Below are 10,315 nucleotides of genomic sequence, written 5' to 3'. Positions count from 1 at the left end.
ATATTTTTTGAATTTTTCAAACGACCTTGAATGGAGATATACCCTACACTAAAGTTCTAGAGCTCGATGAGATCTGCAACTTTGTACTTGAAAGCATTATTATTTAAAGTCATCTAGAGTTTCAAATTTGTGTTTCATATTTGGACAATAGTTAAAAGAATAACATCTAATTACCAATCAACATGTGGTCTGTAGGTGAGATGGTAAGATTGGTTTGCATGTGTTGAGAAGTCTTATGTTCAAATCTCATATATGACATGTATGCATATAGCATTTAGAGTATGCTAGTAATATTTAAAATATATTTTTTAGGGTTTTTATACATTTAAAATTCAAAAATTGTAATTCTCGTACTTATGAACCGTCACTTATGAGAGTCATCCGTGACCGTCTTTTATCGATAAAGATGATTGTCATCCGTGACGGCGGCCGACCCAACACAGATGACTTTTCACATAAGTAACTTTTGGTTCGTGTGTACCCCTCGCCGACACAGATGAGGCTTCCCACCCATTACAGATGAGCTATCCCGTGCTAGTGATTAACAGTGAAGGCAAACTCCTTGGATCCATGGATTACAGACACAAGAGGTTAAAAACCAAATAACAGACATGTGATTAGTTAGCAAATACTGACTGCACTTAGGCAGTTAGCATTGCCTCTATCACTACGAGATATGCCTTCCTGAACCGATGCCGGTCCGGTCCGGTCTTGATAACTATGCCTGTAATGCATCCTTCATCAAGGTACTGCTACTACCCCTCCACAGCCACTTTCGTCTCTACCTCTTGATAATGTTGTTTCCAACTTTAGATCTTTAGGAGTTACTTTGGGTAACTCTAATTTTCCTATTTCTTTCTCGCTTAATGCCTTGAAACATATTGAGGTAGATAGATCTAAAGTAGGAACCAAATCTAATGAAAATAACCAGACCAATACTTTTGTGTCGGAGATGGATCCTTTTATGTCAAGTGATGACGAGGGCGACGATATTGACGGTGCCCTACCCGATCACTTAGTAAAGGATATTTCGGAGATTGATATGGAGGATGTGGACCAAAGTAACAAAATTTGTGACTTATTGGTTTCCACTAGAAAATCTAAATCGTCTTCAAAAAGAAAAGAGCGAAAGACTCGTCCAAAAAATCCAAAAAAACACCAAAATGGTTTCGTCATGATAGGTATCTTTTGGAATTGCAGAGGTCTTTCAGATTTGACTAAATTTCGGTATGTGGCAGATATACTTAGAGAAAAAAAAGCTCGACTTTGTTGCGTTGCTTGATACAAGAAAGGACGAAATGTCAAAGACAAATTCAGATCGCCTCACTGGAGGTGTTGATTTTGTCTAGCATTGCCTTCCACCAAAAGGAAGATAAGGAGGGTATACTTCTTGGTATTAATGTGGCTATCTTGGATCTATCTTTAATTGTCGAAGGGGGTTTTTTTATTAAATTTCATATCAACAATAGGAGGATAATTTTAAATGTATTTTGATGGCAGTGTATGGTCCGGCCCAAGATGGATTTAAATCTAGTTTCTTGGCGGAATCAGTTTGTACATGCCAACAAAATCATCTACCCACTCTAATAGGGGGATTTCAACATTATGAGAAGTAGTGCCAAGAAAACAATGATCGATACAAATGCTCGTTGGCCTTTTCTCTTCAATGTTGTGATTGATATCTTTGACTTAACAAAAATCGCTATAACGGGCAGGCAATTCACTTGGGCAAACTCACTTCCTATACCGACATACGAGAAGCTAGAAAGGATCCTCACTTCCATAGAAATGGGAATCCATATACCCTCTGGTTTCGGTCCATGCTCTAGATATAGAGGGGTGTCAGATCACATGCCTATGTTCCTTGACACAGAGGAAGCGGCTTTCGCTGGAAACCTTAAGCAGTTCAAGATGGAACTCAGCTGATTTTTGTGGGACGATTTTCATGAACGTGTTGTCGAAGTTTGGAATAGACCAGTCAAGGGTCGTAATGTAATTCAAAGATAGAATAACAAGATGAGCGCTTTACGTCGATTTCTTAGAGGTTGGTCTGCTCATACCAATGGCATTTTTAAACAGAAAAAAGCTCATTTTCAACAAACCACTGACTCTCTGGACATCACTGCAGAGGCTAGACTCCTTTGGGATCTAGACTTCTTCTTGATCAATCGAGGGATCATCTCACAAGCCTACTTCGTGAAGAGGAGATTAAATGGTACCAACGCGCAAAAGTCTCGGATGTACTCTTTTGAGACAATAATACAAAATATTTTAACCCAAATTGCCAATGGCAAACATAGGAAGAAGAGGATCTTCTTTCTACACCAGGATGAAGGAAAAATTGAGGGGGCTGATGCGTTGAAAACATACATTACGAATTTCTACAAGAGACTCTTTGGACTACCAAAGGAAAATCCGTTTTCGCTTGATGAGACCATAACTGAAGATATGGCTCAGGCTACACAAGCAGAAAATAACTTCCTTACTGCCCTTTTCTCAGAGGAAGAATTAAAGGAAGCGATCTTTGCAATGGAGCATAACAAAGCTCCTGGGTCAGATGGTTTCCCTGTTGAATTTTACCAAAAATTTTGGGAAGTCATCAAGCATGATTTGCTTAATTTATTTAATGAATTCTATTCTGGCGGTCTTCCAAGTTTTGGTTTAAATTTTGGGGTGATTACTCTAATTCTAAAAGTTGAAGAAGCAAATCGAATCTAACAATATAAACCAATATGCTTGTTGAATGCCAATTATAAATTATTCACTAAGGTCGCCATAAACCGAATTAGTTCGGTGGGTGACCATGTAGTGAATCCAACTCAAATTGCCTTCATGCGTGGGTGAAATATCCTAGATGGAGTCATCATCATACATGAAACAGTTCATGAGCTACACAAGAAAAAGTTGAATGGGGTGATATTCAAAATTGGCTTTGAAAAGGCCTATGACAAGGTCAAATGGCCCTTTTTGTTACAAACTCTACGGATGAAAGGTTTCTTGCCCAAGTGGATTTCTTGGATCGAATATTTCATTTCCGGGGGAAGCGTGGTAGTCAAAGTCAATAATGACGTGGGGCCTTTTTTCAGACTAAAAAAGGCCTACGGCAAGGAGACCCTCTCTCTCCAATCTTATTCAACTTTATTGCTGACATGTTAGCCACCTTGAAAAATAGGGCCAAAACACAAGGGCAGTAGAAGGTCTCATACCACATTGATTGATGGGGGACTGTCCATACTACAATATGCCGATGACACAATGCTTTTTATGAATCATGACCTACATAAAGCTCAAAATATGAAGTCGGTGTTGCTGACCTTTGAACACCTATCAGGTTTGAAGATCAACTTTTATAAAAGCGAACTATATTGTTTTGGCTAAGCGCTTGATTACAGATATCAATATAATCAACTCTTTGGTTGCTAGGTTGGCAATTTCCCTTTCTAATATCTTGGCATCCCGATCCATTACAGGAAGTTAAGAAATGCAGAATGGAAAGAAGTGGTTGAAAGATTTGAAAACAAATTGAGTAGCTGGAAAGGAAAACTTGTCTCGTTGGGAGGGTGACTTGCGCTGATTAACTCAGTTCTTAGCAGTCTCCCAATGTATATGATGTCTTTTCTTGCAATACCTAGCGGGGTACGTAAGAAACTTGAGTACCTTCGATCTATGTTCTATTGGAAAGGGGATGGACATAAGAAGAAATACCAGCTTGCTAAATGGGACATCATCTGTCCACCCAAAGATCAAAGGGGGCTTGGAACACGCGACCTAGAGGTAAAGAATGTAGCGTTGCTTAGCAAAAGGCTATACAAATTACTCACCACATATGGAATGTGGCAACAGATGCTACGTAATAAATATTTGGGATCGCAACCTTTATCTCAGGCTTTTTGAATGCGGGAGACTCATATTTTTGGGCCAACCTTATGAAAGCTAAACTAGATTTTCTTAGGTTCGAGTCCTTTCGTATTAGGGATGGCTCTTAAATAAGGTTTTGGGAGGATAAAGGGTTGGGTAATACCTCGTTGAGAGATCAATATCCTTGTCTCTATAACATAGCTAAGCATAAACAGTCGACTATGTCACAAATCTTTCAAAACAATCCTCCGAGCTTTTCATGAAGACGAGATTTAATCAGAGCAAAATTAGCCACTTGTCACAATTTATGGCCTCGCATAGCTGATTTGGTGTTGACACAGGATCAAGATGAATTTCGATGGGATCTCACCCCCAATGGAGTCTTTTAAGTCAATTCTCATTGCTTAGCTCTTGTCCATACAGGCATCACGAATATAAATAGACGTATTTGGAAGGTTAAAGTACCGCTCAAAGTAAAGATTTTCCTTTGGTACTTACGTCAGGGCGTAATTCTAACCAAGAATAATCTAGCTAAGCGAAAGTGGAAAGGTCATACGAAATGTTGCTTTTGTCACAAGGACGAAACCATACAACATTTGTTCTTCCAATGTCATGTTATTCGTTTGGTTTGGTCCGTTATTCATATGGCTTATAACTTAAAACCTCCTCAAAATGTTAATCATATGTTTGGGCGTTGGCTTACATGTGTTCCTAAGGACATGAGAAATCTACTTTTGATGGGTGCAACAACTCTTTGTTGGTCCATTTGGCTAACCAGAGACGAGGTAATTTTTGACAACAAGATGGTGTCTTCTCCTTTGCAGGTTATTGCTTTAGTCACCTGGTAGCTACGCACCTGGCCTATCCTCCACAATAGGGTCTTCAGGATACTATTATGGTGGTATCGTGTCGTTTGGAACAGGTGGCACGGGAGTTTTTTTTTTTTTGCCTTGGAACATGGGTGGCGTCGCGGCGATCTAGTCTACGGCTTGATAGTCACTAATTTCTTTGTTTTGTGTTGAGGGTCTAGTTAGATTATGTTTTGTGGCTGTGTGCATTTCATATAGAGGCCGTGACTGAGCTCAGTTAGAAGGTATCATCTTGGTGTATTTGAGTGAGTTTTAATAAAGCTTCCATTATCGGAAAAAAAGAACCGGACAAATTCACTTCAGTCATTTGCCAATTTAAATTAAGTAAAATCACCTAGTGGAAAGGTTATATCCATAACTTGAAAAGTTGAGAACTTGAGCCCAGCAGTACTCATTTTGAATTATAGTTTTAGCTTAACTTCAGGACAAAATCTTTAAGCATTGTAGCAATTGGACAAAATATAGTTAATTCATGTTCATGTAAAACTATCCAACTTTTTTTAGGGGAAAATATCTATCTGGATGTTCATTCATGTACTCCTTGTAAACTCTTTTTGGGAGAAAAATATCTTATGATTCATGGACTTTTACTCTGAACCAGCATGCTTATCTTTGTAAGCCAATGTAAACAAGTAATCTGACTACTGCTCTGACTTTGCTGAGGCAGCTGGCATCAGGGACACTGTATTGGCAATCAACGATGACAACTTGATAACACTAAAATCAACAAGGAAACAAGTGCTAGTACAATATCAAATTTCAAAAAAAGCACTCTCAGATTTTCAATTTTAAAGCAAAAGATTCAAATTGCAAAACAAGTGTTAATACAATTTCAGATTTTAGAACAAGGATACAAATTTGTACCGTGTTCAACAACAAAAGAAAACGGAGAGCAATGGCGGTGACTGCTCGGCGGTGGCAGCGCCGGCGAGCAATGGAGGCCGGCGGAGACACGAGCTGGTGCCGAAGCTGCGGTTGTCTCTAGGCCACCACTTTGTGGTCTCGGATGAGGAGCTCGTTGACTTCTACCTCCGCGGCGAGATCGAGCAACGTAGGCCGCCCATGGACTTCATCAACGAGGTTAACATTATTAGTTTAGATCCAGTCAAATTGATCGGTAACTAATCTTTTTTAATTATTTCACTTTATTAACAGTGTAAAACAATTGATCAACCATTGCATACATATATGATAATTAATTAACCGTGGTGATATGATTGCATGCACTGCACATGCATGAATAATTACTTGTAGAGAAATATAAGGGTTACGGAGAGAATATATGGTACTTCTTCACAGTGAGGAAGCCGTCGAAGATGAAGAAGCAGGACGAGCCAAACAAATGAATGATGCAATATCTAACTGAAACCATGACGATCACATGCTAATTAATTAGAACGCTAAACATATTTTCCTAATTAAAATTGTTACATTGTTAATTCTAAAAAATGGTAAAACACACTATGGTACACACATGTGCAAACGTGTGATTAAAAGTCAAAACAAATGGTACTCGTTTTTCAACAGTACAACTCAAATATGCATTTCAGAGATAGTAGAATCTAAGCAGATAGTTTTTCAAGAAATCTTTTACTATGAGAGAATAAATTTCAGATCACGAAAGGAAGACCTAATAGCATAGGCAAAATGATCTTTAGCATGTCTGAATACGAGAAATTGAAATTAAGGATGTCAATCATGTTGTAAAAGTTAAGTTTCAATAGATAAATGGATCTAATAAGAGAAGAGCTTATTGTTTCTGAATTTCCGTGTGATATGCATAATTCTGTTGTAAACTAGTGCACATATGAAACACCAAGAATTGCTTTAGAGGGGTGAATATGAAATTCAAGATTTGCCATTGAAAGTACTCATCAAAAGTGTTTCTCAAAATTGATTTCTCAAAATTGTTATTAGAAAACTGGACCTAGGAAAGAGGTGCAAGAAAAACCAAAACTAGGGGAGAGGTGAGAGGGAGAAAGAAAAAACCGTTATCGAAAAATCCAAATCGCAAAAACAAAAGCGGAATTTAACTTGTGGAATTTAAATAGAGAGGCAAAAATGAAACGAAATTCATCAACTCATTTTATTCATAGGTGTTGCAAAACAACCGCTCAATGAGGAGTAAACACGCACCGTAACATAAATTTAAATTCAAACACAAAAGCCACTCGGGCAAACACACTCCAAACCCACACCTAAACTCTATCATAGAGCATCTCCAAAGATTACAAAAACGACACCCCCACCCTTGCATCCACCTCTCTATTTATAGTTGAAACCCCCCTAAGACATTGTCACAAATGCCCTTAGGGTTAATCCCTAGCCTAAACTCCATCTCAGCCACTCGCTTTTCCTTCTCCTCAAAGGAATAGCTCCGGATGATTGCCACATCATCGATCCATTTTTTTTCTCGCTGAAACGGATGTATCAATCCATGTCCTGACCGTCTTGCCGAATCAGAAGCTTCCACGCGTCCTGCCCGAGCCGCTCCCACACTCGTGATTGAGGGCCCGTTTGGTAAGGCTCCAAACTCCAACTCCAGTGGGAGCTGGAGCCAGCTGAAAAGTGTTTGGCTAGCTTTGTCAGCTCCAGAACTCCTAAAAGAGAGGATAGGAGGGAGGTTGACAATAATACCCTTGTGGTTTTTGTTGTTTTCGTGGTATATAAGTGATAATTGTATATTTTTTCTTTAGAATTTCTTCAAAATTACAAGGTTAAATAATAATTGACAAAATAGTTGACATAATTAGCAAATAATACAAATGTTTAGTACATTAATAATAATAAATCTCTTGGGAATGGTAGGCACATAATCTGGATTCCTATCAAACCTATGAAAATGCCTATCTGGTGCATCATGGTCACGAATGAAATGATGCAATGCCATTGTTGCCGCCACAACCATCTTTTGCTTTGGTAGCGGAAAGCTAGGCATATTTAGGAGAACTCGCCACTTCATCTTCCATACACCAAAGCATCACTCAATAATAGTGCGCAAACTCGAGTGTAAGAAGTTGAATTTTTCTTCTCACCAGTTGGTGTTGAACCTCTCCAAAATTCAGGGACATGATATCTTTGTCCCTTGTATGGTGCCAAGTACCCTGGACGATTGGGATATCCAACATCGACAAGATAATATTTCCCTACGATTAAAAAAATTAGAAATATACAAACATTAGAAATATTCCAATTTAGAATCTCTTCATAGAAAAATAGACAAGACATAATATGTGGCAATTACCTTGGGGAGGATGTGGGAAGATAGCTATATCGGTTTCCAGTGCATTAAATAACACAGTGGTGTCATGCATCGATCCAGGTTGTCCAATAGACGCATAGGTAAATCTCATGTCATGATCATAATTAGCCATAACATTTTGAGTGGTCAATTTAGACCTACCAATATACCTAACCTTATCTTCATCTAGAACTACTGCAAGGATATGAGTACCGTCAACAGCTCCAATACAATCTTTGAAATGTGGCCACATGCGATGATCCCTCCTAATTCTATCATGGGTAGTAGGGAAGTTTGGATCTTTTGGGCGCACGATATCACGCCCCAATTCTACCAAGCAATACTTCTTCAAACTTCCTAGAAATTGTCTCACTAGAATGCTTGAAACGGCTTTGTGCTCTTTGGTTTGATGAGCCATCACCAAGTATGTATAGAAAAATTGCAAGTGCCTCCATTGTATGCATATGTATAGTAGATTCAAGCTTGTACTTACTAACCAAAAGACCATGTAATACAATGAAGGTGTTCCCATTCATACGAAGCATCTTATAGCATTCACCTCATGTGGCTAACGTTTCTTGCACCCATCCCATCCCACTGAGGCGTGATGTCCTTGGCGGAGCCTTTTCCAAGTAGAGTGTGTTATAACTCTCTACAGCTTTTCTAGTCGAAGAAAGATTGGATGCTACAGTTTTGAACAAATGCATGGTAAACTCATCATAATCATATTCCTCATCCGATGAACCATCTTCACTATCACTTGACATCTACACATAAAGTTATGCAACATAAATTACAACTTATGCAACATGATATTCATGAAAACTTGCTGAAATTGCATAACAAAGGTATGAAATTGCATAACATAGGTCTAAAATTGCATAACATAAGTCTGAACATACGCAACAATTACATGAAATAGGTCTGAAAATAATTGTTCACAATTGGAAACACCCCATACAATAAGGTGATACAAACCAACAATAGTTCATAACTGAAATCAAACCATAGATAGTTTTCTGAAATGAAAAAAAAATACAATTAAAACAAAGGGATACATTCCATGGCAACACCACATGCAACTAGTTTCCGTACTTCACTTCGTACTTCTTCTTAAGCCATGAAAAACGTCCTACAGGAGTGCGCAATGAATTGACAAACATCACTCTTTGATCCTTTTATTTATAAAAATCTCAGTTGCAATGAGGTGCTCATTTGTCCCTTCAACTAGCCCACAATCCTTCTCCAAGGCCATAACATCCTTTATGGAACAACCCAGAAGATCCTCGCTCGACCTAGCAAATGATTAAATGGATGATAATGTCTGTGCTGAGAGTTCATTACTCTTGGACATCTCCTGTACCATCTTTTGGGATCCACTCTTGCTCTTTTCCCCTTATCCATCTTTGATCCACCACCATCCCTCTTTATCTTGGCAGTTGATTCATCCTTATCAGTTTCCTCATCAATTTCATTATCATCGGCAATATGAATTGCATGAGTGGTGTTTGTCGGAATGGTGCCTTGTCCTAAAGACCAATGGTCAGCACCAGTATTGCGAATGTCTTCAAACATCTTCTCAAGTAGCTCCTCATTTTGCTAGCTAGCCTTCATGAACTTTGCACACCCGGGTTTGTCCTGCATAACATGGCATTATAAAATTGAGTTAGAACATAAAACCTAGTACAACAATTCTTAATTTTACACATTATTATAAAATACTTACCGATTTCAATTTCCTCCAACGTTCTGCAGTCGCCATCACTGTTTGCCTTGTGTTGTCCCATCCTAGTCCTGTTTGAGTTCTCAATTTCTTCCAACAGCTGTATTCGACCTTCAGTTTATCCCATTTATTCTTAATTTGAAGCCTAGTGTACCTCAAACCTGCTCTTGTGGCAAATTGTTCAATGACTTCATCGTACCTAGGATTTGATAAATGGCAATTTGGTCGATTACCATTTACTACTTGATCAACAAAAAGCTCACATACAATTCTAGTGTTGTGGTCATTCCAATCAGCACAATCCATTGCCATCTTAACACCTTTTGAAGACTCATTTTGAGCCATCTCTGCCATCCACCCAATCACGCCTTTCTTTTTTCAATACTAATGTAAAAAAATATTTATATTTACTGAACAAAGGCTAGCAGTACTCATGTATGTGCATAAAAAAATTCACTTTGTCACAATATGAAATATAAATGCAAAATCACCCAAAGTGTTCCCTTTTTTTCCAACAGAAGTAACATGCATTGGACAGATATATGCAAATCATTGCTTGCATTTCCTTGCAAGCATTCATACCATTCTGAATGCATAAACCAATGGCAGCAATTCATATAATGA

The 10,315-nt window shown here is 38.4% G+C and overlaps 1 pseudogene; it reads right to left on the bottom strand.

Moving 5' to 3' along the window:
• Nucleotides 1-9,050: 9,050 nt before the first annotated feature.
• LOC127773200 (L10-interacting MYB domain-containing protein-like) lies at nucleotides 9,051-10,036 on the bottom strand (annotated as a pseudogene).
• Between the last annotated feature and the right edge of the window lie 279 nt (nucleotides 10,037-10,315).

The sequence above is a fragment of the Oryza glaberrima genome, chromosome 5, assembly GCF_000147395.1.
Source record: "Oryza glaberrima chromosome 5, OglaRS2, whole genome shotgun sequence".
Taxonomy (NCBI): domain Eukaryota; kingdom Viridiplantae; phylum Streptophyta; class Magnoliopsida; order Poales; family Poaceae; genus Oryza; species Oryza glaberrima.
This window is presented reverse-complemented; position numbering and strand designations above follow the sequence as displayed.